The 26,605-nt window shown below is 39.9% G+C and overlaps 1 protein-coding gene across 10 annotated transcripts in view; it reads right to left on the bottom strand.

The window, feature by feature from the left end:
* Positions 1–26,605, bottom strand: part of TPK1 (thiamin pyrophosphokinase 1) — a 314,358-nt gene that overhangs the window by 627 nt on the left and 287,126 nt on the right. The window contains exons 8-9 of one of the 10 annotated variants that reach the window (XR_011149067.1): positions 13,756–13,883; positions 13,266–13,328 (exon numbers count right to left, since the gene is read on the bottom strand). The exons of the other annotated variants lie outside the window; for them this stretch is intronic. The gene's annotated coding sequence lies outside the window, so the exon portion shown is untranslated. The remainder of the gene's footprint in view (positions 1–13,265; positions 13,329–13,755; positions 13,884–26,605) is intronic. 10 annotated transcript variants of the gene reach the window in all.

Below are 26,605 nucleotides of genomic sequence, written 5' to 3'. Positions count from 1 at the left end.
GATTTGCTTTAGCCCAGCAACAAGCCTATAATCTTCTAAAATGTGAATAGTTCTAGAGCAAAGGCCAACAGTTAAACAGTTGAAAGTGGTATTATTTAACAACTTCGCATTAAGGAACTCGTATCTTCTGTTGCATGCCTAGTGAGGTAGGTGTTCATGTACATTAAAAACCAAGTGGCATTACTCTAACAAATACCAAAGCATGCAGTTTAAGTTTTACCTTTCATTTCTTCCCTTTTTGAGATAGCATCATTTACATGTTGCAGACATGCCAACTTCCTCAAAGGCACTCTAGAACTACTCAATTCTGTGTTAGTCCTTGCTCATAGAAAGGTTCAGAGTAAGAACTCTAACACTACCCTTTGCTTTAGCCTGTAAAACGAGCCAAATGACAGCTGTTACTCACTGACACCTCAGAAAAACACCTCCATGGGCATACACGGTGAGCTGCAGCTGGGCAGAATTGTTCAGGAAGATCAGCAAGTTTCTGTGACCTATCAGAATTGCCAAATCATGCATAAATACCAAAGTAAAAATCCTCTGGATTTGCTACTACGTGACCCACTGCAACGGGAGATCTCCTTGTGATCAAAAGGATTGCAAACCAACTTGGTAAGCTCTATTCTGTGATTTTCATGGGAGACACATTTTCTGGTGTTGGATATGAATGTTGGCTATAGCAAACTTGGGTGTAGTGCATCACTATAATGCATGTTACCCTGTCTACCCCTTGCTGGAAGCTGCACAGGAGGAGCTGATCTTGCCAGGCTCTATGGCTTTATAAGGAAGGACAGTTGGACAAAAGTCAGGACATGTAGCTCAATGTCTCTTCTGCCAAACTGTGCTTGCTGCTACTTATTCCTGCTCCTATGCTTGTTATTAGCTTGAACTGACGAGGAGGTTTCAGCTGCAAGATGAATTTGTTGTAATGAGAGAGTAACACCCAAATTTCACTACTGCAAATGGAAGAGTCCTGCCATGTGAAGTTCAGGAGCTGGGAGCACAACTGCAATGCAGTGCAGAAATTCAGCAAAGAGAAAAAAAAAGTACTACTGTACTAGATCAATTCTTTACCTAAAATAAAGGTGCTAGATTCTGTCAGGATGTTTTTGGACACACAACAGTACCAGGCAGGAGGCTCCTAGACAAATGCCAGGAATAATGGGTTTTGGTGTTTGCCTTTGGAAGACACAGCAGAGGCCACAGGGGCTGTGTCTTGCCAGAAAACACAGATTTCACTGTTCGCAGGTAAACAAGTCATTTAACGCTGGGGTAACACATGGGTAGAGTTCCCTGTGTAAAAATACTCCCAAAATACTGTGTTAAGTGCTGTGGTGAAGTTATGAATGTTTCCAGCCAGTTTTAAGTAGGAAAGAACCTTAAATACTTTAAAACATCTGTTGATGTACAAATTGCCTTCTTCTGGTTACTATATATTGAAACTTGAAGGGGGTGGGGAGGAAGAACTTCGGTGATGAGCTGCTGTATAAACCCACTCATTTAGTATCATTTATTGCTTCTTGCTCAAGACTCAGAATAATACTTAATGTTTCACAGCTTTGCATATAAAATAATGGCTCTGCAGAAGGCAAGAATTAACAACAACATGGCAGCTTAATGAAACAAAATCTAAAGCCGTATTTCATAGTGCATAAAATCAAGTGAAAACGAGAGCTAGTTTCTCCCCCTTTCAATAGAAAATTCTTGCCCACTAGATGGAGCCTTTAATCTTTCTCTACCAGGTTTTCTGCTCCGCAAGGATCACAGTTTGAAATGCTGAAATGAAAAAAAAGGCAAAAACTATAAAACAGTACTGCTGATTCACGTGGCTCAAATGGACCAATTCCAAGCACTTGGTTTCACAGCCAGCCAACATTTCAACTATCGTAATTAAAAATACATGTTTTCCATTCAATAAATGAACAGTAATTAATGTGAAAAACTAGGTTTGAGCCAGTAAAGGAAATAAGAGGATGTGCATACCTACTGCTGCTAGGCAAACTTCCTGCTGTGTCCTGCATTCTGATAGAAGTTTACAAGGTCAAAGAAGTGGGAAGTTTTATCAGTTCATACCTGATCCAATCCCTTTTTTAAAAATGAATTTCACTCTTATTTGTTAAGTCCTAGAAAGAACTTATGTCTTGGAAAAAAAACCCTATTACAACACCCATTTTCGCTATTGAGATTACTTTTCAAGAAACACATTCCAAAGAAAACCACCTTTTTATTTTCTAATATTTAGTATTTATAGCTTTGCTGTAATTGGGTACCAAATCCATTTTTAATAAAGGACTCCACATTAAAAAAAAAAATCTAAATCTCAAAACCCCTGGAAATTTTATAATTTTCTAATTAAAAGAAATCTTATTTTGGATCACTGAAAGTTTTCTTTTTGACCAATAGTAGTCTCTTGTTTTTTGTGAGAACTTTAAAGAGTTGATTTGGATAAACCCGTAAGTGATTCATTGAAATATCCCCCAGCATTAGAAGTTTTGTTTAGTGCTTTGGTTCTGATCAAACTGTGTTTACTGATAATGGACAGTTGATGAGAAAAATACTGTACTCAGCTCCTCCATTGTAGCTCTACTATTTTCTCATTACTCTCCATCTATAAAGTCAGCAAGGACTTCAATACTAAAAGCAAATGCTGTTCCTGCATTTTTTGGGGGGCAGAAAAAAACCCCACCAACTTCTTCCTCCCCCACCCAAAGTCCCCACCCAACAAAATCTATCATGAGACAATTTTTTATGGTGTGCCCTATGTTCTTATCAATAACTAATTTATGTCTGATGGATTGCAGCATACCACTAATTCAGACCTAAACATGCGCAGGGAGAGGACTGATTCTGATGAGGTAATGGAGGAATGTTTTTCTAGCAGTTTTTGTTTTGTTTGATGGTGTTTCAATCTGCCAGGGTTTGAGAATGTTGGACAAAATTTAAGAGAAGAAAACTGAGGGCATGTAGGTGAGCCTCCCAAAGGAGCATAATCACAAAGATCATTACTTAGACATCTGTTTTGCTGACCAAATTATATCACAGAAGAGGTCTCAGTAACCCTAAGACTGGAAATTTACAATATTTTATTGCTCTTATTCTGGTAATTTAAAAAAAAGATACAAACCCTAGGATTTATATGTGGAAAACGTTAATCTCAGAGTTAAAATTTTGAAAATTCATGAATCTTATGGTTGCAAGAACAACATTTGGAAATGTTAACAAAATGCACCCTATAGGTAATTAAGTCATATAAATAATCAAAAACCCTAAACCTAAAAATTTATTTTAAAATCTCATCATACTAATCATAGTACTTCTACCACAGTAGGGAGTTATTTTTGAGTAGATGGTACTGAAAGTGAGACCTAAGCCTTGCTTGCAGTCCTTGTGCTGCCAGCTTTCAGCCTGGAAACTGAGAAATAGTGTGGCCTATTATAAGGAGATTGGATATCATCATGTTAGGTTCCTCAAAAACACTCTCAAGATCAGGTAATTCCTATTAATGACTGTATTCATGATCTAGTAAACTTATAAACATCATTTCTGTGTTCCATTGTACTATTTAGGACACTTAAAGTTCAGTCCAGAGAAGAGAGCTTATCTATCTATCTAAAAAAATGTATCAATCAAGGTTTCATGTACATCTTGTAAGATGCACTTACGCAGTGCTTGAGGGAGGTATATACAGAGAAAAACTTCATCCTAAACTTGTCATATATGGCAAAAACAAATCGTGTCAGGGTCTCACTACTGTTACCCGAAACGACTGTGGACAAAACACTGTCATGTTAAGCATGTCCCACATAGACACTATGATACTTATGCTATGCTTCCTTTTCTCAACTGTGTCTCAACTTCCTGAAATATGTAAAGTCACACCTTGCTGGTTTCCACCACTGAAAATAGAAATCAGGAAAGGAATACAGCAGATTGCTACTGCTGGCATGTATGTGTGGAATATCAAAATAATTAATTATTAATTAAAAGCCATATTATAGTGGATGTAATCCTCTTCCCACTAAGCAAATGCTGCATCAAAATGATAGAAAATTAAGATCAATAAGCTGAAAGACAAGGTAAAGTGAAATATTGAATCACCATTTGATATCCTATTACAGTTTATCTGGAGAGGATTTCCCTGAAGTTCTGTGTTAGGAGCAAAAATCTGCATTTAAATGGAGATACATTAGTAATGCATGAGCTAGCACTTTGCAGGTCACCCTGTGTCTGCAGAACAGCAGCATTAATTTTGCTACTTAAAAATAAAAAACCCAAGTAGTTTGTAGACTGATTTTCCTTTCATTCCTCCTAGGTTTACACTTGTGGTTAGACTGACTTCACTGGAGTTAATCTTGATTTACACTGATGGATACAAAGGAAAAATTGGGTGCTTGATCTCTGTGCAGTGGGAACTTCAAAACTGGAAGTTGCAAATAACAGTAATTTACAATAAAACACGAACTATTTTCAATACTGATACAACAGAAGTACCATGAAGGTTTGCCGAGTCTGCTGGGAGGGGCTGACTAGCCTGGTACTGCACAGATTCCCTCAGGGTCAAGGAGAGTTTTGAATAAGCAGAAATTGCATTGGGCATTTTTTATAGCTATTGTAACTTTGGGTACCTGGTTTTGTGGCACAGAACAATGGTTTTATAATCTCAGTATATTCATACAAGTAGACTTAAGAAAGCATTGAGAAGATATGGGAGGAAGGGGGCCCAGCAGGCAGGGCCAGGTGGCTTTTCCACCAGTTCAGGTGCTGGCAAAGACTCTTGGCCAGGGCTCTGCAACACAGGCTGCGTGGTCTCACACCAGAGGGGATTTAGGAGGTGACAACAAAGCTTAAAGGCTGTCAGAGCTTCACAATTTCATTTAAAAAGAGAAAAAATATATTAACAGAACTGTGTGTTCTACCCTGGATAGAAACCACCCATATTGAGAGAACCTTCAGAAATGCAAATGGATGTCAGAAGTTTTCAAATTTATTTCCAGCACACATTTTTTTTTCCCACATTTTTCCAGCTTTGTAATCATGGTGATACTGTAAGAATAGCTTGAAGTCCTCCTGTCACATCACTTGCTTGGTGGCAATTTAAAATGATAAGCTGATAAAAATTATACTAAGAAAGACTGCTTTCTACACCAAGGTCTCAGGTGCTACTACTGCTTCAGCAAGATCAACAAGAATCATTAACTGTGAGGAGTTTCTACAGCATCCTTTTAGCACCACCAACAAGATGTGCTTCCGTGTTTGTTCAAAATCACTTTAGCATCTTAATTAAAGTGGCCTGGAAAGTTAGACAAGGAAACTCTACATACTGCTTTCAGTAGTATCTTTCTGGTCTAGATGTGATAAAGTTGTAATAGGAGTGATCTAGCAGAAATATAAATATAAAGTAAGTCAGGGAAATAGCTGTCTGGGAGACTCTTTCACTAAGCTAAAGGCCACGCCAGGCTTACGAAGGAATTTTAAGAACTGAGTTTAGCCAGTAAGAAGCAGGGTGTTTACTTAATTTTTGATGCTTTCCACTAAGTTTGTATAATGTTTCTCAAACTACTTACAACTCTGAGGTGCTGTACAGGTGACAGGTACTATTAATAATAGTGTTAGAACACTGAAGAAACAGCTGCAGAAATAAAATGTAGCTTCAGTTTGACAGTCACTGTTGTAAAGATTTTGCATATAAGCTAGACAAAATAACTTGTTGCTATTTTGGTCTGTCTCTACTTCATGTTGTGAGATGAAGAACACTATTCTCGTGAGAAAAAGGGCAAGAGTAATACTGAGATGCATCAGCTAATGAGTTGTCTTACTGCTAACTCGTCCATAAGACACCACATAGCACACATCATCCTATTATGCTGTCATGCTTTAGAGGCATTACTTAGTCACAAAAGCTGAGGATGGCAATCTAGTGCAACACTGAAACCTGAGATTAGCTAAAAACAATGGTGTTCTGTCACAGCACTTAGGTTTGAAGCTCTGGTTTGACATGACAGCAAAGAACCTAAAAATACTTGCTATTTTGAAAGCTGCTACATTGTCAAGTTGATGCATCTAGAGGTCAAATCTACTGAATTTGTTAGAGACAGGTATCCAAATGATCCTAGCAACTGACCACAGAGTGCTGCAGAAAGGAGTGAAATTCCACCTATATTCCTCATGATTAGGCTGCTGGAGATAGGGAAGAGAGATAGGAAGAGGAAGGAATCTTTTCCTCACCCAAACCTCAGGGCTGGGTGACTACATCCATGTATTCAGGCTTCAAACAACTTAGCACCAGAAAGCTTTTCAACACAACCAGATCCAGGACTGACTAAGATCAACAATTCACCTCTAGCTACAGTAATTTTCCAGCACTTCACATAAAAATTAAAAAAGCCCCTCTCACAAACCCCTATATGTCCTTCAACAGGTTTCAAAGTATGATATTAGTTAACCAGAGCACAATGTTAATTATTTTCCTCTTCTATTCTTTGGACTCCTGATAAATCCTGTCACATTCAGATTAATATATTCACAAGAAGAAGCAGTAAAAGAGGATTTTAAAACACATTAATAATACAAGTTTTTCAGCTTCTGTATGCATACCATTGTTCCCATCGTTTGCAAATATGTGCAAACACAATGATTATTTCTGTATCAATCAAACTGGGCCTGTAGGTGAAATATTGGTATATGGATATTTGCTCAGTAAATACCTACACAGGTTGGGTGAAATGGGGATTTCATTCAGCTGCTCCATGGAGGAGAACAGCAGCAATGCCATAAATATTTCACAACAGTCTTGGCCAACTACTTATATTGCCTACCGCTGTGTAGGAGGAGTCCCCAACAACAAGTCTCCCAAGAATTTAGCACTTCTCTGCTTTCTGTGATGGGGATATGATTTTCCTAAGGGAGTTGATCTAAAGCCAGTTCCTAGCCAGCCCTGAAAAACAAATTTAAGCAGGCTGTCTTCTTACTGCTGCTGCCAGCACCACCTCAGCACCATATCCAGAGTCCTGTTCTGCTGCACATGTTGCTCAACACTGGGCTTCATTGCCAAAATTAAATTAAATGTGATTTGACAAAGCTCTGTAAAGGCTCAGTCCTTGACTCCAATGTGCAAACTTACACTAGCAGGGATCAAAGTAGATCTTCTGAATGCTGGGAAGGTGTATTGGGTTTGCATGGCCAGGTTTGGTAGCGGGGGGGCTACAGGAGTGACTTCTCTGTGAGAAGCTGCTGGAAGCTTCCTCTGTGTCCAGCACAGCCAACGTCAGCCGGCTGCAGGATGGATCCACTGCTGGCCAAGGCTGAGCCAATCAGAAATGATGGCAACATCCCTGTGATAACAGATTTAAGAAACGTAAAAGAAAGTTATTGTGCAGATATAATTGCAGTCAGAGAGGAATGAGAATATGTGTGAGGAACAACTCTGCAGACACCAAGGTCAGTGGAGAAGGAGGAGGTGCTCCAGGTGCTGGAGCTGAGATTCCTCTGCAGGCCGTGGTGCAGACCATGGTGAGGCAACCGTGCCCCTGCAGCCCATGGAGGTCCGTGGGTACACAGAGATCCACCTGCAGCCCATGGATGAGTCCCATGCCAGAGCAGGTAGACAACCAAAAGAGGCTGTGAACCTGGGGGAAGCCCATGGTGGAACAGGCTCCTGGCAGGGACCTGTGGACCCATGGAGAGTGAAGCCCATGCTGGAGCAGGTTTCCTGACAGGACTTGTGACTCTGTGGGGACCCCACGCTAGAGCAGTGTGTCCTGGAAGGACTGCACCCTGTGGACAGGGACCCATGCTAGGGCAGTTTGTGAAGAACTGTAGCCTGTGGGATGGACTCTCACTGGAGAAGTTCGTGGAGGACTGTCTCCTGTGGGAAGGACCCCAACTGGAGCAGGGGAAGGACTCCTCTACCTGAGCAGTGACAGAAACAACTTGTGATGAACTGACCATAACTGCCATTCCCTGTCTCCCTGTGCCACTGATGGGGATGAAGTAGAGCCCAAGAAGGATGGAGGGGTGAAGGGGAACAGTGTTTTTAAGATTTATGTTACTTCTCAATATCCTGCTCTGATTTTTTTAGTAATAGACTAAATTAATATCCCCAAGTTTAGTCTGTTTTGCCCATGATGGTAATCAGTGAGTGTTATCTCCTGGTCCTTATCTCAACTCATGTACCTTTCAATATATTTTCTTTCTCCAGTCCAGGTGTGGATGGGAGTGATAGAGAGGCTTTAGTGGGCACCTGGCATCGCAACCCACCACAGAAAGGTTCAACATATTGCATGTTTAAACCCTTCCCCTGCTAAGTCCAGACCCCACAAGAACTGACCTAGTTCACAGCTGCTCCATTCAGACTCCTGCATGGCCCCCAGGAGCCCCACACTCTCTTGATCACCACAAGTTACTTGCTCCAAGACCACAATCAAGCTGCCAGACCAGACAAATATTTCCAGACCATTCTGTGCCAGAATGGTGGATCTGGTGCTCAAAGAGCTCCTCTGACCACAAGGAAGCAAACAGCTGCCTTCACCTCTGAGCAATGGTCAGGGCGCAAAAAAAGGTAAGCGCCCTGTCACACCAAATCCCAGGACAGCTGTTTGTGTGATGGCTTGCAGAGGGAAAGGGCATTGCCAGGCTTGAAGGCAAGCTGCAGCCCCTCTGAGCTGCCAGCAGAAATAGCAAACTTCAATCAAATTAAATCCCTGACAAACATTTTTATTATGCAAGCTTTAATGGCGAACGGCACCATTTCCTAACAGAGTTTTATGTAAATATGGTATTACATTTACACAAAAAATGAAGAGAACAAACCAGAATATTCATCCTTATGCACAAAATGCACCATTAATAAAGCAGCTGTGCTTTTGTCTAAAACATTTCTCTGGAAGGGGGTAATTATTATTTTAAAAACCCACACTGATCTGCTTTTGACAGCTCACAAGGTACATGTTCATCTACTTGCTCTCTCTGACAGCTGATCTATTCTAGGCACACATAGCTAACTAATAAAGACTATTATACTTCTGATAGAAAAGTAATTCCATTTATCTTTACCCTTCCTAGCAGCACTGCTTCCTTTCACAGTGTTGGGGTGGGATGCTGTAAGAGGTTTCTAAAATGTGATTATTTTCACCCCTACTATTGCTGTGCATTACTTAGAATTTTACTTTGCTCTGCTTTCTTGAGAAAAAACAATTAGACACAGATTGCATCACCCTGAGGATGAAGCAAAAGCAATTATTTCTGTTACAAAATGTCCCCCTAGATCTGCATGTGAACAACTAAGCTTTTTGATTTTTAATTTTATTACTTTGTCTTTCTGTTAACAAATAATTAATATGATTACTAACACCCTATGTACCTCTAATGTCTATACTATTTCAATTATAAAGCCATTACTGCTGCTTATTAATTCTATTCCATTTATCTTCAAACTTGCATCTTAAACTTACAGCATTTGTTGACATTCATGGAACTATGGCTCCTCCAAACTCGCTCCAAACCGGAGTCCAGTGCAGTTTATGTGTTGCAGCCCTTGAGACAGAACATGAGATTCAACAGGAGACTGCAAGCTACACTGTTTTATAGTTCAGAGAAACTCAATTGGATTATCCGGCTCTCCATGTCCTCCAAAAAATAAAGGATTGCTTTTGAAACAGTGCTGCCCATTGCATCTCTCAATCTTCTTTCTTTCAAAGCTTTAAAGCCAACCTTTTTGAAAAAAATCCAACAAAAATGTAACTTATGATACAGCACAGTCTATTTTAGCTAGTATTACCCACTTCTTCCACTTCACACAGCATTAGAGCCCTTTGCTTCAGGAAGGCCATGGGAGTGGTATCTGCCATGTATATGAATCAGTAAGTCACTGCATACTGCTCATTTAATGTTCCTGGCTGTTTGCTTTTAAAGTTGTTTTTTTGGGGATGCAAGATTCGTTATTGATGCTGCTGAATACAAACAGCTCCTATATAATGTTTGTCCCCAAAATGAAAAAAGAGATTTGTCATTGATAAGTCCTAAGTCTCACTGACTGTCAAAAACTTCACTCAAGTGGAAAACTTGCTACTGAGAATCTGTTAGTTGGCTGTGCACTCCCAAACAAATCTGATTGATTTCCTGTAATGATTTCCGATATGAACAGTGCTCTTTGTATCGGTGTGCTTCCTCCTCCTGACCTGAAAAGCCTTTTTAGCCCTGCCCCCCACCTTCTTCTCCCCTCTGCAAACTGGCTCAGTTACCCATCCCTTACATTCAGAAAACGTGCCATGCACTTCCAGGCTCTCTGCAAGGATTCAGTGACTTGGGGGATCTTTTCTTTGGCTTCTTCTTCTCTAGGGAGCAGTGCCCCAGCAGGGCTGTAGTGAGCTTTCTGCTCGGGCTGAGAGGAAGGAAAGGCTTCTGCATTAATCACACAGTGCCGTGTCAGGCACTGCCCAGGCCAGGTGGTGTAAGCCCTTGGACCTAAAACACAGAGGCCGAATGCAGTGCTAAATTAATGCAGTGCTACATGGTGCAGTCAAAGCCATTAAAGTTTTAGGAGTGCAATTGATTATATGTAGCTCAACTTTCAAACACACTGGTCAAGATGGATTGCAACAGTCATGCCACGGCACAGTGATGCATGTCAGCAGGCTCTCAGTTTTACTGTACAGAGGACTTGACATTGGCTTTTAACCCACCAATAAACAACCCAACACACTGCAAGAAGGGGGAAGGAAAAGGAACTACAAATCCAACAGTCACATGTAAAATAAAAGACTACACCAACTACACTACAGCTTGTCTGCTGCCAACAGCACTTGGTGTTAAAAGAACATGATGGCTGCAATTGCCAAGAAAAGAAATATGTCCTCAAACAGCCTATTTTTTAAGCTACAGGGAGCTTCCATTAAGTAAATCTGCCTTTAGCCTGGAATGTTCCTTACCTAACCTGAAATTACTGTCATCTTCAAACCTTTGTAATTCCTCACTGATTATCAGTGTCTGAGGGGTACTGTAGGAGAAACATTCCTATCAACAGCAAAGAAAGCTACCTTTCTGAATTGTATTTTGAACTCAAAATCCAGGTGGTGAGGCACTGGAACAGGTTGCCCAGAGATGCTGTGGATGTCCCATCCCTGGAAATGTTCAAGGCCAGGTTGGATGGGGCTTTGAGCAACCTGGTCTAGTGGAAGGTGTCCCTGCCCATGGCAGTGGGGTTGAAACTAGATGATCTTTAAGGTCTCTTCCAAACCAAACTGTTCTATGATTCTGTGAAATATGATTGTATCTTATTTGACATTGCTTTTCCCATCCTGGCCATTTGTTGTACTCAATATTTTCCTATTTTCCACTCTTTTTTTTTTTTTTCCCCCCGTTTTGCAGCCACTTTACAAAAAATATGATACCTAGCAGAATTTCATTGACATAAACTATTTCACTGATCATTTCAAATCACTAGATATGAAATACTTTTTTTTTCCCATATTTTGCAGATATGGAAAATTTTACTGAAAGGAAAATTATCTCAGAGGAAAAGCAAACTTTAAATTACTATTTAAAATTTCTTGTTAGTTCTAGAAACAATGCTAGCAGCTTAAATTCCTCCTAAACTGACATCTTCCTTAAAAGTATTGAAAAGGATAAAGAAATAGCACTTCTTCACTGCACTATTCTAAACATTGTGCGACACTCAAAAAACACCCCATCTTAGATGTCTATGTGATTACAAAGTAAACAGAAAGACCTAAGAACATAGTGACATATCTGAAGATTAATCCTCAGATATTTCAGCCACAGTAGACACTTTGTAATTAACCAAATGCAGAAGTCTCAAAGCAAGTGAGCCCTATTCCACCTCTTGGAAGATGTGAACATAGGCACATATTCTTCTTAATACCATAATTTTAGAAGGATATTGTTACGTATCACTACAAGACATCCAGTGACAAGGAAGAAGTTGGTGTAACCCTGAGGTAACCCTCAGAACCTAGAGATGTCTTGTGCAAGCTTTGAACCCAACATGGAGCTTGATGATCTCTGAACAGATACATCTACTTTGTGATTTAAGGCACGGTCTCCTAACAAAAGGCATGTCTGTTACAGAATAGGCAGCACTGCTCTTCTAGAAACAGGCAGGCTTGTTTCAAAACCATCACAATAATATCACATGCATGCCCACCACAAGGCAGCCTTCATGAGACCAAGGGAAGCACTTTCACAATGATGCCCAAAATCAGCCAGGAAGAAAGTCTGGTAACAGCTTAGAGCTTACTGAAGGGTGGATTTAGAAAACAGCAAGTTAAACCCCAACATTTCCAGGAAGAACTGGAGAACCCTGCAAGTTCTGTACAGAACTGATATTGATAAGCCTTGCAGCACTGAGGTCAGGACACAGGCCAAGAGGTTTGTCCTTTCATATGCAAGAGTGGAACCTGGATGATACAAAATTTTTAAGGGCTCATTTACCGGTACATAAGCATAAAAGAGACCAACAAGGTGTCATGTTTAAAAGCTGTGAGCAAAAATAGTAGTCATACAACTTCTAATATCATCAGCAGCCAGGGAGATAAATCTCTGCTGCTCTGAAAGGGTACCCATAAATAGCCATAGCATTCTCCAGCAAAGCACAGGACCTTTAAGGAAGGCCAGAATACTGCAGGAAGCTCTTACTCAATTATACCTGAAGTCAGTCAGCCACGAAGGATGCCTTATACAAGTCTCACACAGAAACTATACTGGAAATGGACTGAGAGGTTTGAAAACAATGCTTCAGAACAGAAAAGTCCCCCAAATCTATCATTTTGGGAGAGGGAAGGAAAACTACCTAAGATTTAACAGTAGAAAAAATATGCCTCGGCAAGCTTGCCTTGCTGTAGCTGTCTAAACTCACTAAGTGCAGCTTGCTCACAGGTAAACACTCCTGTTAAGAAGTTTTGCTCCCTCTCTTGAGACACAGACTTCAGAAGTCAGGGGATGCTGACTGCAACACTGTAATTTGCAGAACACAGAATGGACAATATCACTGATGTAGCATAATGAGCCATTTCCCCCCTCCCTGCTGTGATTAATGGTGTGGACAGGAGGTCTGTTGGCAGAGCTCACACACGATTCTGGCCCTGGAGGCATGGCCTACATAGAGCACCGTGTGAATGCTTGCATGAGAGATTGGCAGGCAGAGGCAGCTCTGGGAGTTCTTTGTTACTGTCCAGCTTACTCTTTCTTGAGCTCCTCCAGCTTGCACAATCTGTGTAGCCTCTGGGAAGGCAGCTTTAGAATTGGCTTACTTGATGGAAAAAGCTGTTCTTCTTGATGCATATGATGCAAAGTAATGTGACAATGATTGACAGCTAGGGAAGGAGAGGAGAGGAAAATTGAGTTAAGTTGGGTATTGTGTGAAGAAGCAGAAGGGAGAAGGAAAAAAAGGAAAATTCCTCATTACCACTGCACTTGTACAGTGGGGGAGATAAGAGTTGCTGGGTTTAATAATAATAATAATAATAATAATAATAATTATTAAAGTCAGTTAAGTTGACACAAGTTTATAATGGTATATATAAATAGTACCCCAGTGATTACTGGATGTTTTTCTTCAAAAGTTAATCTTCCCCAAATACAAAATAATTAATAAGTGTAGGAGTCTGACAGCGTACTCCCCCTTCACATTTGTGAACAGGCTATGTAATGTGAATATAAACCCCAGGGCCTAGTCCGATCTGCGTGTCCATTGATACACTGTGCTCCTCACGTACATATTTAAGGTGAGTCAGAACTTGCCTGCCAGCTTCTCATTTCCTTCTCCCTTACACTGCGGAGTCAGCTGTAATTTTTAGTGAATGATGCAATTATATTGTGATGTACAAGGCAAAAGTGCACTGATGCTTTTGTGCTTTTTGCGTTCGAGCCTGAAAACAGAAGAAAAAGCTGTAATTGATTCCATCAGCCTTTTTCTGTATTGAAAGAAAAGTTAACACCCAGAGAAACTTCCTTCCACTACAAAAATGAACTCAAAATGTGGAGTCTCTCACTTTTTTGGTTTAGAAGATGGTACGTGCTCAAGAGACATCCCATCTGAGTTTATATGTTAGTTTATCTTCAGCAGACTGTTAGGTTCTGCATCACTTGCATGGAAAGCTGAAATCATGGGGAAAAGAAAAAGAAGGGCAGAAATTATAAAAACTTGAAGACACTCGTGGCAAAACTGGAGATAGCAATATATAACAAAGAGGAAAGAGCTTATTTGAACAAATCCCAATTGGCTCTTTTTCTTAGTTATGAGTAAAAAGACCCTTTTCCAGAGCTCCAGAAGGCATGCTAGAAATCACTACTCCTTGCTGCTATTTGGAAAGTTTTACAAGTGTCTCATAAGAATATGCCATGCTTGCAGTCAGCCTAAGGGAACTGCCATCATTAGTAAACAGGTTATGCTGTAGTTTTCCTCCTGCTGCATATATGCAAGCAGCTCAGTACAACAAAGTCATAGGAGATAAGATTAGGAAATTACATGCACAGTAGTTGTCTGTCTCTCAATACAGAAACCTTTTCTTCCAGAACAAAAACAATTTTTTTTTTTGGTTTAAATCCCAAACTTCAACAGTTACTAATATCAGACCATATGCCACAGCACACTCACTTTGACGTAGCATTATTATCAGGATTTTAACAAGTTCTGCGTGCAATCATAATGTGCTAGAACACCAAAACATCCCGTCAAAACCTCTTAATTGCTAAGGGGACTAATTTCAGCATCTATCCCTCTGAAAATCCTAGAACTCAAATCTCTGTAATCCAGGGTCATCTCTGCAAAAGATCTGCAAGTCAAGATAGGTCATGACAGGTCAAACTTTGAATATATTTCCTACTTTGAAACACCTGGTAGGTCTTTCTATCATTCCTTAGGGATATGGGGTTCAAATAGTACAAATCTTCAGGCCAATTGAGTTTATTCACTACCATGTTCAGGGACAACTGCAAATCCAAGACACATGCACACTCATCTTTAGGGTAAATTCATACCTAATTTGGACTTTATCTACTCAGTCTAGTTCACTGTTCATTTCTGCAGGCTACAATTCAGAGAGGAACTAAATCATGTGCTTAAACTAAGTCCATGACACACTGTTATCATAGAAACCTCAGTACCCAGCCTGTGCTGTACTGAATCGAAGTCCAAAGAATTCCCTTTAAAACTTCTGACCATATAACATGATGGAAAAAAGACAGAGAAATTTGCAACCTCTCATAATAACATATGGACCCCCCAGTGCCTTTAGTTCTTGATTTAAAAAGCTTTACATTTTGGTATGCACACAGAACTCCAAAACCAAAACACCTTTGCTAAGAAAGGTCTAGTGTTCATAAACTACTCAATCTTGACACTCTGTGGGCTCCTTCATTTTTGGTGCAACTTGATTATGGAGGAGGAAAGTTTCCTAATTTGTCACATTAAACCAAAATTGGGTTGTTTTGACCCTAGTGACAATGAGCCGATTTTAAGAACACATGAAAGTCCCTCTCTACTTTTCAAGAAATAGTACAAGCATGAGTTATCTTTTCCCCTATCTCTCAAACAAATACTCCTTTTCTAGCCATCCACTACTAAAACGAGAGATGTATGGTTAGAAATTCATCCTATGAAGTGTTCAAGACACTATGATGGCCACAATTTATCTACATAAATTATGGTACTTCACAGCAAAGCTCCTGTCATAAGAAAACACCATATGCCCTAAATTGTCTGCTGCCCTCTCCAATAATCAGCCTACTTTTTAAAATCTAGAGATTTGCTGATAAAGGACACCTCAGTGCATACAGCGACAAAAAAAAATTGAGTTTCATACACATCACTGGAAACGTCCACACACTGCTCTATTAATCTTTAGATTGGGGTCATTTTTCTCTTGAGATGTGGTAATAGAATACTTCAAGAGAAAATGGGGACGAGCACCCAGACAGGGGCCTGCTGAATACTAAGCAAGTTTGCCTCCTTTCTTCTTGGTTTAATCCTAAAATGTATTTAACAGCCAAAGCTGCTGTTTAGTCTGTACCAACCAACACTGATACAGAAGGAGTACAGGATGTTTAGTATCACCAGTCTGCCCCTACATCTCCTCAAGTGCCCTGTGCTGTAAGACCTGTAGACCTAAGCAGGCACTGCTCCTCTTCTCTCCCTGATCACAACACATTTTGCTGGTTCCAACATTATCACCCACCTAAGAGCTCCTCAAATCCCATATCCAACCTGCTTTGCAGTTCTTTTTTTGTTTTCTCTGGGAATCAAAATCTACTCTCTTCTGGAAAAGCACTCTGACCCCTTGTCTTTTCTCCTGTGGAGATTCAGTCTCTAAGTTACAGCACATAGAAAAGACTTTCTCTACCTCATTCCTCAATCTCTCTGGATGAGTATCTGCATGGTACCAGACCTTGAGCCCCACATTTAGTGTTATTTTGTTTCAGGACATTTAAAACTGGATGAGTCAAAACATACATGAAAGTGCCTGGGAGTAAATTATGAAAGGAAGTGGCCTCATGTTCTTCAGCACCTTTGCCAGTCTTGATTTTTATAGTATTCTTCCCATGTGTGAAAATTGTGATTACCAGCAGCATATGAAATGCCCACCACTGTGTTTAGGGGCACACTTCTCCATCCACAAAACTGAAATCAGTGGAGTGCCCTTCATGCAAATCACAGAATCACAGAGCAGTGTGAGTTGGAAGGGCCCCAGATGGATCAGTCAAGTCCAGCTCTTAAGTGAATGGCCCATATGGGGATTGAGCCCATGACCTTGGCGTTAATTGCACCATGCTCGCACCAAATGACCAAGAGCAAGAGTGTTGTGCCTGTGCCTCTGAGGGTACAGTCCTGTATCCTTGGAGGCTCCCTGCTGGATTCCTTCTCTCACCGTTTCATTCTGCAGCCAAGGAGATGGTCCACCAGGGTGGAAGAGAAGCACATTGGGCTTCACCACTCCTACTCAGCTGAACTGCCAGTGGGGCAGTACATTCCCAAGCTGCTGTGTGGAATGCTGGCATCCAACCTGCCTCCTGGGATGGCTCAGGAACCCCTGCACAGGGAAGCACAATTCACTGGTTTAAGGACACCACTGCTTGGCATCTCTGCAGTTCCTCCAATATGTCTGCACCTCCAGGGTGCCTCAAAATGAAGCTCTTCTGATGTACTTCTGTCTGCTCAGGGTAACTTCAAAACACCTTCTCCTGTATAACACAGAATGCACCAGCAATGCAGAGGTTAAAGGGTTGTGTTAGGATTTTCACTGCATCTTTTCACTCCTTCTAAGATATCAATGTAAGATTTTCTGTTATTGCCCATACAAGTTTCCCAGGACACATATAGCTTTTAAACAACTTAATGTCTTAAAAGTTTTAGGCTCTGCATTATCAGCTAGGAAAATCTATGAAAAGGGTGGACACATTTTGAATTTTTTGGGACAATGCAGACTGGACTTTATTGAGAGAGAAGAAAGGTATTTCTATGAGGAGTAGGTTACAGTATTACCAGGTAAGCCCATATATAATGGGACTGTATAATACCAACCATTTCTAATATATTCTCTAATGGTCCTGCTCTATGCTCTATTTCAGTCTTGAACCCCTAAATGTCACTTGTCCTGTGAGAAGCTGTTACAGACCCTCATTGATATTAATGACATCTGCTACACACAGCCAGCAAGCCGCCAACATCATGAGACAGTTGGAGCTGTAGAAGGGGAGATGCTTTCATTATGCTTTATGACAGACAATGCAAACTTCCGCCTCTCCGCACTCTGGGAACATCGCCCCAGTTTCACAGCAGGGATTACTCTTGCTGCTTCTTGCTGTTTAGATGCTACACACCTTATTTTGCAGAACCTTCCCACTCCTTTTCATGGTTTGTACCAGTCTCATAATTTCATGGAGGGAAAAGAACTTTGCTTCTTGGGAGAAGCTGCACAAATGAATGACAGAAGTCCATACTGCAAGCACCTTGCAAAAATAGACACTGAGGAAGAGACAGCACATATTGGTCCTACCTGGATGCTAAACCATAGGCAAAGCAGTTTTTTGCTGGCAGGAGTGGTGTTGAGTGTCTGCACACAACCCTTTGAACATCAACTTTGAAATTTTTTTTTTACACTAAGTAGGTCATAATTTTTGTTCCCAAGTCACTGTGCAGAGAGCAAGAAAAATCCACTGGGACATCCAGTGACATTATGGGGAATAGGATGAAGGTAAAATGACAGTGCTTATTTCTTCATTAAAGCAAAGCATCTGCCACTTTGTTAATATTCCAGTATGCCCTGCTCACAGAGAACTGTGAAGGCAGCAATGATTAAAGGCAGTTCCGACTGGAGAAAATGCTTGTTGCACTGACCTCAAAAGTGTAATTCAAAATTTATGCTGCTGAATGGTCTACACTCTAATCTGAGGAACCATCTGTGTAGACGTAGGTACAGTACACACACAGTCTCAGGAGAGGCACTCTGGACTTACCGTCAGCATGACAGGGAACAAAAGATGATGGCCTAAAAAACTAATTTCCAGTGAAGCTTATGACCCAGGAGGTAAAAAGTTACTGAACCTGGTGCTCAGAGAGGCCACTGCCCTGACCCAATCAGCTGTAATCACTCAAAGAAGCCACCACAGGCTGCTCAGGGCGGTTTTGCTGTAAATAGGCAGCTGTGAACACAGGAGACTACAGTGGCTTCCTGCCAAAAATCTGCATTTTAATAACTTTGTAATTGCATACTTTTGCAATCTGTTGACTCTGACTTAATTTAAGAACATCCAAAGAGTAAAACAGTATCACCACCAGGTTTTCTGGTACTTTAAATTTCACAATGAAGTATGCATCATCTCAGTAATTACTGTGAATAATTCATAATAAGGGTTATAATGATGTGACACATTCTAGTGAATCCCTGAAATTTAGGATGTTGAAGGGATAAAAACAAAATAAATATTAAATTCAATAGTAAATATTAGAAGAAAAATAATTAAATTCCATAATTAAAAAAACAGATTGCAAATCCAGTCTGGGTGGTGGTATTGCTATCAAGCTCATGTAATTTCATTAGAAGTGATTTACTTTAAAGATGAAGAATAATTTTAGCAAAAATGGCTGTGATCCTGCAAATGCCAGCATCTACAGGCAAAACCATGCATGTGAGTAGCCTACTGCACAATGGGACAATTTGTGTGAAACTATTTGCAAGACTGAGGCTCCAGCCACAGTTTGCACAACAAAATACTTGAAAAAATTATCTATCTTAATAAAAGTAATGTGGAATTAAATCCACTTTTACTTGGTTGTTCTTTTCAGATTAGTGCTACGAACAATATATTGCATGAGGGATATGGAAGAAGTTTCAAATTATCCAAGACCCTTTGCTCAAAGAAACAGAGTCAAACATGTTTTGGCTGATCTTAGCTCACAGTACCCTTTCCTTCATCCAATATTCTGAAATTGTCATCCCTAAAGCACACTTCCAGGCAAAGCCACAAGACATCTAGATGCAGTATTTCTTTCATGGACTTACAAGGTTTGAGAGATCTTGAAAATCTTGTTTCACTTGAAATTGAACTTTTTACATCCTCCCTCTATACAGATGCACTGACTGACCATTCCAAGTCAACCAACCAAACTCTAGTACTTAAATGGAATGATAACATAAGTTCAGTTTTGTGTTTGCAATTTCTTAATTGCCTTTCTTAAGTCAAAATTTTAACAATGGAAAGACTTGTTGTTCCATTTCATGAGTGGGAGAGTGAAAGCTCAGTTCTCTCACCCCTCTTTCCAATGAGGCAGCAGGCTGAAATTAAATATATAGCTTCCAAGACTAGAAGCTATCTAAGGAACCACCTCATAATAAAGCAGATAAGTGGTTGTAACTTAAAGTGTACATCTCCAAAGGTTGATCAGGCTGAATGGACTCTTGACTGGCTCCTTTTCTTCCCTATTCCTGAAAAGCAGTGACAAAAGCCCCCAGTGGGCAGGTGAATTTGCCCCAGTATACACGGGGAAGGACAGTGAAAGGCTGTCAGAGCTATGATTGAAGGTATAGCTGCACCAGTTCAGCCCAAGAGGTGTTGGGCTTTTTGTTGTCATCTTTCCCTCTGCCCCCGAGTTGTCATTTCTTTTCATTAGAACTTACTTCCTCAGTAAAGGTGTATGTGTTTGCTAGCAAGAGAGGGAAAGTGCTGTGTGACAGATCCTGGTGACAGATTTGCCACAGATAATAATATACAGACGTGATTTTCATTCTGATTTGCAAAAGGAAATGCGGTGGTTTTACCTAATTCTGAAGAATGTAAAACATGCAAGGATGTTTTTTTTACCCTGAATATTTAGCAATACTTTTCTTGAGAGAATGTTGCAATTATTTTCTGTTTTCTCATTAATTCTCTTCAATAGTCACTACATGTACCTCAGCCCTCCAGTTTGAAACAGTATCATGTAGCCCCAATAAATATATCAATTTTTACCATGAATGAATTATTCAGAGAGAATAAACCAGAGTAGCAAGTACTTAACACTGGTCACTAAATAAAGCAGAATAAACATAAGATCCTAGAAGGATGGCAGCCGTTGTAGATGAGACAGATTTATGATATATGTGGAAACTCCCCCCACCTTCCTAATGCCACAGCTTTTCCAGTGGCAAGGGAAACACAGCAGTTGTTTCATCCCCTTGTCAGCTTCAAGAAGCAACCTGAAGAGCTTTACTCACTTAGAAATGTAAAGTAATACACAGTGAAAGACCACACTTGAAATGTTCTCCATTACTCATCCACTATGAAACCTTCACCACCACGCAGCAACTGCAACACTTTCTAGCAGGGGCTTCCAGTGGCTGCTTCAAGGCTCAGCGATGCCATAGGAGGAAAGTAACACTTAATTTTACTTCTTTATTGGTGGGTGGGAGGGATAGGAATGTAACAAATGACCCCTGACATAAGGCATTTCATGGAGAATTGACCAGTTGGGATTAATGGCCCTTGGCTGAATCTGGGCTATAAAATTTTTCAGCCAGCCATTAATTTTCAGGAAATGTTCTATTCCTCAGTCATTATTACTTAAATAAAAACATATATTGTGTATATGGTCAAATCAAATTATGGCTAGAATTTTGTCAAGCACAGATAAGGGTGTAAATTTACTGTGTTATTAAGGCTTTTCCTTTTATGCTCAGATAACTATAGTTCAGTAGTGGGAACGATTGCTATACGTGCTCAGGGAAAACACCCTTGGCTTGTCCTTGTGTAAAACAATAATGGGATTAGAAGCCAGGATAGCTAATTAAAAAAAAAATCATCATCAATTACCTCAATTTTTCTGTTATGATCATGAAGAAAAGCAGCGTACATATACTCACAGATGTTCACTGTAATTCCACCCAATGATATGTACACTTATCACACAAAAATACATACAGTACATTGAACACATGGAAGGTGGTGTGGCATTTTTGCAGTGAATTTGGGCTGAATATATTAATTATGCACAAGAAAGCTGTGATTGCATAGTGCAGATCATCCTAAAGAAAGGCTAATAAAACTTTCCTATCACACTTACACTCCCCGGTTTTTGCTGCACACTGCAGGAGCACCAATTTATGAAAAGGAATTTAGCAAAATTTTATGGAAGCTATCACTTGCAAGACTGAGTCTGTACTTCAGCTGCCATTGGTGAGGCCATACAGTGATTTGAGAAGGAAAAAGACTATAACCAATAAAATTTTAGAAGCCTGTATAAATGACTGAAAATAGATTTTCTATACAAGTGCCTTGACTTGAAAATCTCACAGTAAGGTCTGGACCCATGACAGGTATACAGTCCAGTACAGTAAGTATTAATGTATTATTTTACCAATAGAGAGAAGGAATTTATAAGCTTACAAAGCATCTATGTAGGGCCAAGGAAGATCCACAGACACCTGACTTTAAAATCTTGAACACTTTCTATGTATACAGAAGCGACATTCATGTCTGGAGATGTTTTACCACTATGAGATGCTCTGTTTTTCTTCCAGACAGCCTGGAGCAGTGTGCCTACTGGGACAGGCTGTATCCTTAGGGGTGGCCCCACTGAGGACACAACAGAGCATGGACTGATTTTAAGATGACAAAGCTAAGAAAGGAGTGGTGAAGCTTCAGTCAGCCAGCAGCAACTGGGGACTAATGCCATTCCTGTCTTTAGGGAGCAGCAGGGCTGGACATCAAGCCCCATGCTGCTCCTCAGCATCTGAGACTGACGGGACCTCAGCAGTGCATGCCAGTCACCCCAACATCCCTGATGGGTGGTACCAGGTTCTACACTATTTTTACAATGCCACTTGCAGAAAATGAAGGACATTCTAAATCTGCACCATGGAAGGACAAATATGTGCATTACTTCATGTCAGTTTGTGGGCATGCAGTCCCTGACCCTGCCCCTCACCTCCCTGCATCAGTGCAGAGCTCCCTGGCACCCTCAATATGATGTCTTTGAGGTGCTCTGACCATTCCTCTTCCCTCTCACATCCAGCATTTGGTCTTCCCCTTGTCTCCTGTGAGGGCTGGCAAGCTCTTGCTTCATCCAGTTACCACATTCAGCCCCCTCACACTCTCTTCCCATACCAGGAAGTACTTTGTCTTCTAGCAAAATAACAGTGTGAGTCTTCCAAGCTACTCAGCACCTGCAGTTTGTCAAGTGAGAAGGAAGTCTGCCCAAGACGTGTGCAGACAGGCCTGTTCTAGAAAGAGTTTCAGCTTTCCAAGTCCTTTGCTATTCCTAACGTCTTCCACAGTGGTCTGCCTCATGCCTTGTTAGTTCGGTGGATCACACAAAGATTCCCAAGCAGCATGATATTAAGTGTTCTAAAAGATGACAAAACCAGGACGGGGCCCAGCATAATGTGAGCTTTATACTAATACACAATCAGTGAAATAATGACTTACTGCCTCCACACTTCATGGGCACATTTGAAACAAAGGAAAATTAAGCTTGCATGTTCTGATTCACCTTGGCCTTCTTCAGCCTTGTACTGAATGCAGTCACTGATATGCAAACCAATTTTATCAAGTCTCAAGAGATTATTCTGGCTGGTACTAATGACTGAGCTAAAAAAATCAGGTTTGATCAAGCTCTGATGCTGAAGAGCCACATATTCAGCTCTAAATTTGTATTTCCTGGCATTTACTGCCCATTTTCTATGAACACATAGCTGACAAAAAAAGTGCTTTGTAAGGACACAACACTGGACAAAATTTATTCTCAAATCTGCCCATGTGCACTCTGGGAATCCAATGCACCACAACTGAGAAAGCGGCCAAGATCTTTCCTTTTTCATTCTTTGTACTGAAATGAAACTTTTTTACCTTACCTCATTAACCTATAAGAGAATCAGAAAGCAAATATTAATTTCTGCCATAAAAGCAATGAGCAAATGTAGCAAATATTATATGTTGTAATTTCTGTAGTCAATACTATAAAAATCGGTGAAAAATGCACCACCACCTTAAAAAGCATTGAAACCTGTAATGAAGGTTAATAGTAATCATAATGTTTAATTCACCAAATGGATGGAGCATAAGAGATCATCCACTGTGAAAGATACAATTCAAACATTCTTAGAGCCCTAGAATAATGCAAAAACAATAGAGAAGAAAAGTATAATTATATGCCATGGATTGAAGTTCTCTTCTGGATAAAGAAAAGGTAGGAAGACACCATGAGCTGAGATCCCCATGTTCCCTATGTGTACAAATGTACTTAAAAAACAATTAGATTAGAAGATTCATACTTTGCTTTTTTTCCACAAACCAGTATGTCTTATCAGCATTACAAAGAAATGTATAATCTAGGAGACAGAGCAAACAGCAATGCTGTTAAATTAACAGTAATTTTAATTTTTTAAAAGGAAAGTGCTTTCCCTAGCTGTGACCCTTGGCTAGTGCAAATCCACTTGCTTCTATTGCTACATTCTCCTTGCTTTATTTTCCTATGTTATTCAATCTATTCAATTCTTTTTGCAAGACTGAGCCTTCAGAGGTGGGTATTGTGCATATGCTATATGTTCATAGAATGCTTCTTTAAGCCTTGTTCATAGCTTCTAAACAAGCTTCAAAACCTTGTTTATAGTCACAGTAATGACCAAAAAATGAAATTTCATCAGCTTAGAAATACAACCCATGAGATGCAACACAGATAGATATCCAAGTAGACAGTTTGATTTTAGAAGTAAGAATCCAATACTTCCAAAAACTTCAGTAGTTTTTTTAGTACTTTGTGCTACACCTAAACAAACTAAGGATGGATTAAGGGGTGATATTTCCAAGACTTTTGGATATTTTTATCTGTAATGGTGATTAAACATGGTTAGAAGAGGGAATTCATTAAGTATCTCTGAAAAATCAGACACTTAAAATCAGACACTTAGTACAAGGCTTAATTTTGGCTTGTAAACATTTTCGTCACAGTGGCACAGAAGATGCATAGTTAGGGGAAAAATACCTAATGCCTTTTGCAATTTAAAACCACTGTATTATTATTTTCCATATCAGCCAAAACTTCCTTATGCACTCGAAAAATAACATCAGACACTGAGAAGCAATTACCAGCTCCTGTGAGATGAATCCCTTATGCTTGTAATTAATGTGTTTTAGCTTAAAAACAAAACAAATCTAAAATTAGTAAGTATTTCCTTACACTTTCGTTGTTATACAAAGAAAGCCCACCAGGCAGCCAAAGAAGAGCTATATCAATATATCTTCTCGTAGTTTTCAAAGCTTTTTGGCCTAGGTCATAAAACAAAGATGGTGGAGGAAAAGAATTGCTCATAGTGCTTTGAATGGTATCAAAATGTTGCCAGCTTGAGATGATTAGCTATTCATTAATACAATGCTGAAGTAATTTTTCCCACATGTCAGTGCTCACATATATGATTTTGCATACACACATACAAGATAGGAAAGTATGTCACAAAATAACCCAAAAGCACCATTAACAGTATAATCTAGTCACACTCGACTGATGCCAATGCTATTTGCCTCCTTTTTTACTTGTACATTAAAATATGATTTTAAACACTTGCACAGGAGTTATTTTTTCCTCCCACTTCCTGCCTCTTTGATACTGAGGTGTTTTATTCAGACCCTTGAATTCTGTGAGTGGTTTTGCCTGTGGAATATTCTGGACCTGACTTTGTACTGTGTTTATTTCAGCAGTGACGAGAGGTTTTTGTCCACTGTACAGCTCAAGTTGTGGTGATGCTGAATTCAGCCCCGGTGTCTGAAATGCTTTGAAATCTCACAGGGTGAGAAACAGCACGGAGCTTGCTTGATCTTGGTATTTAGGCCTTTTTTTCACCCCTGACTGAACAGGCACTGTGGGTGAGGATTTTGATTGGGAAAGAGAAATTTCAGGCCAAAACCCTACAGTGAGATGTGGTCTCCAGAAAGGTTAACATGTTCTTCAAAACAGCAAAGATAGATTGCTTCTTGCCAGTAGCACTGTGATCCACTTAGCTGAAGCATACAAGAAAAAAAAAAAATTTGCTCCTTCTGCTTTCTGATGACTTTCATCACTCTTTATGTAGGAAAGTAAAGAGTTGATGCTAGCCCAGCACCTGGCCAGTCATTGCCCTGTTCATGAATCATAATAAAGCAAACATCACTTTCTCCACAATGTAATCAGGACACAAGTTCCCAGTGTATGGTGCTTTCAGCTGTCAGCTTTCCGTATTTATCTTGTCTTTTGGAAATCAATCCTGTGCAATGTGAACATGGAGAGGTGGAAGTGAAGAAGAGAAATTTGCACAGTATCACTCCTCAAGTTTACTTATCTTGTAAATCCATAAGGCACCTCTCATGCTCATGTAATGAGCATGTTATAAATAAAAAAGAGAAAGAAATCACCTCTGCAAAGTTAAATCAACAACAAATCTAACACTTTCCCCCTAGTAAATGCTAGAAAAATGCAAGGAAAAGAGATCCCTCCCTTTTAAGTATTTTAAGGCAATATTTTTATGAGAGCATAACTCATTGAGTATGCTTCCAGTACACTATAGAGAAAAAAAATTTTCCTTAAGACTCAAGCTATACTGGAAAAGAAACAACTAAAATGTTGTTTATGGTAGAACGAAGGGTTTCTCACATGGAATCCAACCTGTATAAATAAAGCCATTTTATTAGGCCAGTTGTAACTCAGTTGCAACTTTGGCTGTAACTGACATATAATTGTTAGAGCAAACTATTTTCAAAGATGATTTACATCAGTCACGACACACTATTTACTTCCAAATGCTGACACTTATGGTTCAGCTTCCTTTTATGTGGCCCAAAGAAGATTTGGAGATTAGCAAAGGAAGGACCTCAGGACTTCAACCAGTGTCAACAGACAAAAATGTGTATATATCTTATAAAATTTTGATAAACTCTTTAATACTGTTTTAGCTTTTACTTGCATCATGTTCTAGCACCTCACAAACAAGCACAATGCAAATGCATTCAAATAATGAAACTTCCTCTAATAGTCCCAAGAGTAAACAGTCATAAAATTTTCTTTAGACATCTAATTTGATGTTGAAATAAGAATAATTCCAGAACTGCACAGAATAACCCCAGCACTGCCTTGCACCACAGAGGAACT

This window comes from Aphelocoma coerulescens, chromosome 2 (assembly GCF_041296385.1).
Source record: "Aphelocoma coerulescens isolate FSJ_1873_10779 chromosome 2, UR_Acoe_1.0, whole genome shotgun sequence".
NCBI lineage: Eukaryota > Metazoa > Chordata > Aves > Passeriformes > Corvidae > Aphelocoma > Aphelocoma coerulescens.
This window is presented reverse-complemented; position numbering and strand designations above follow the sequence as displayed.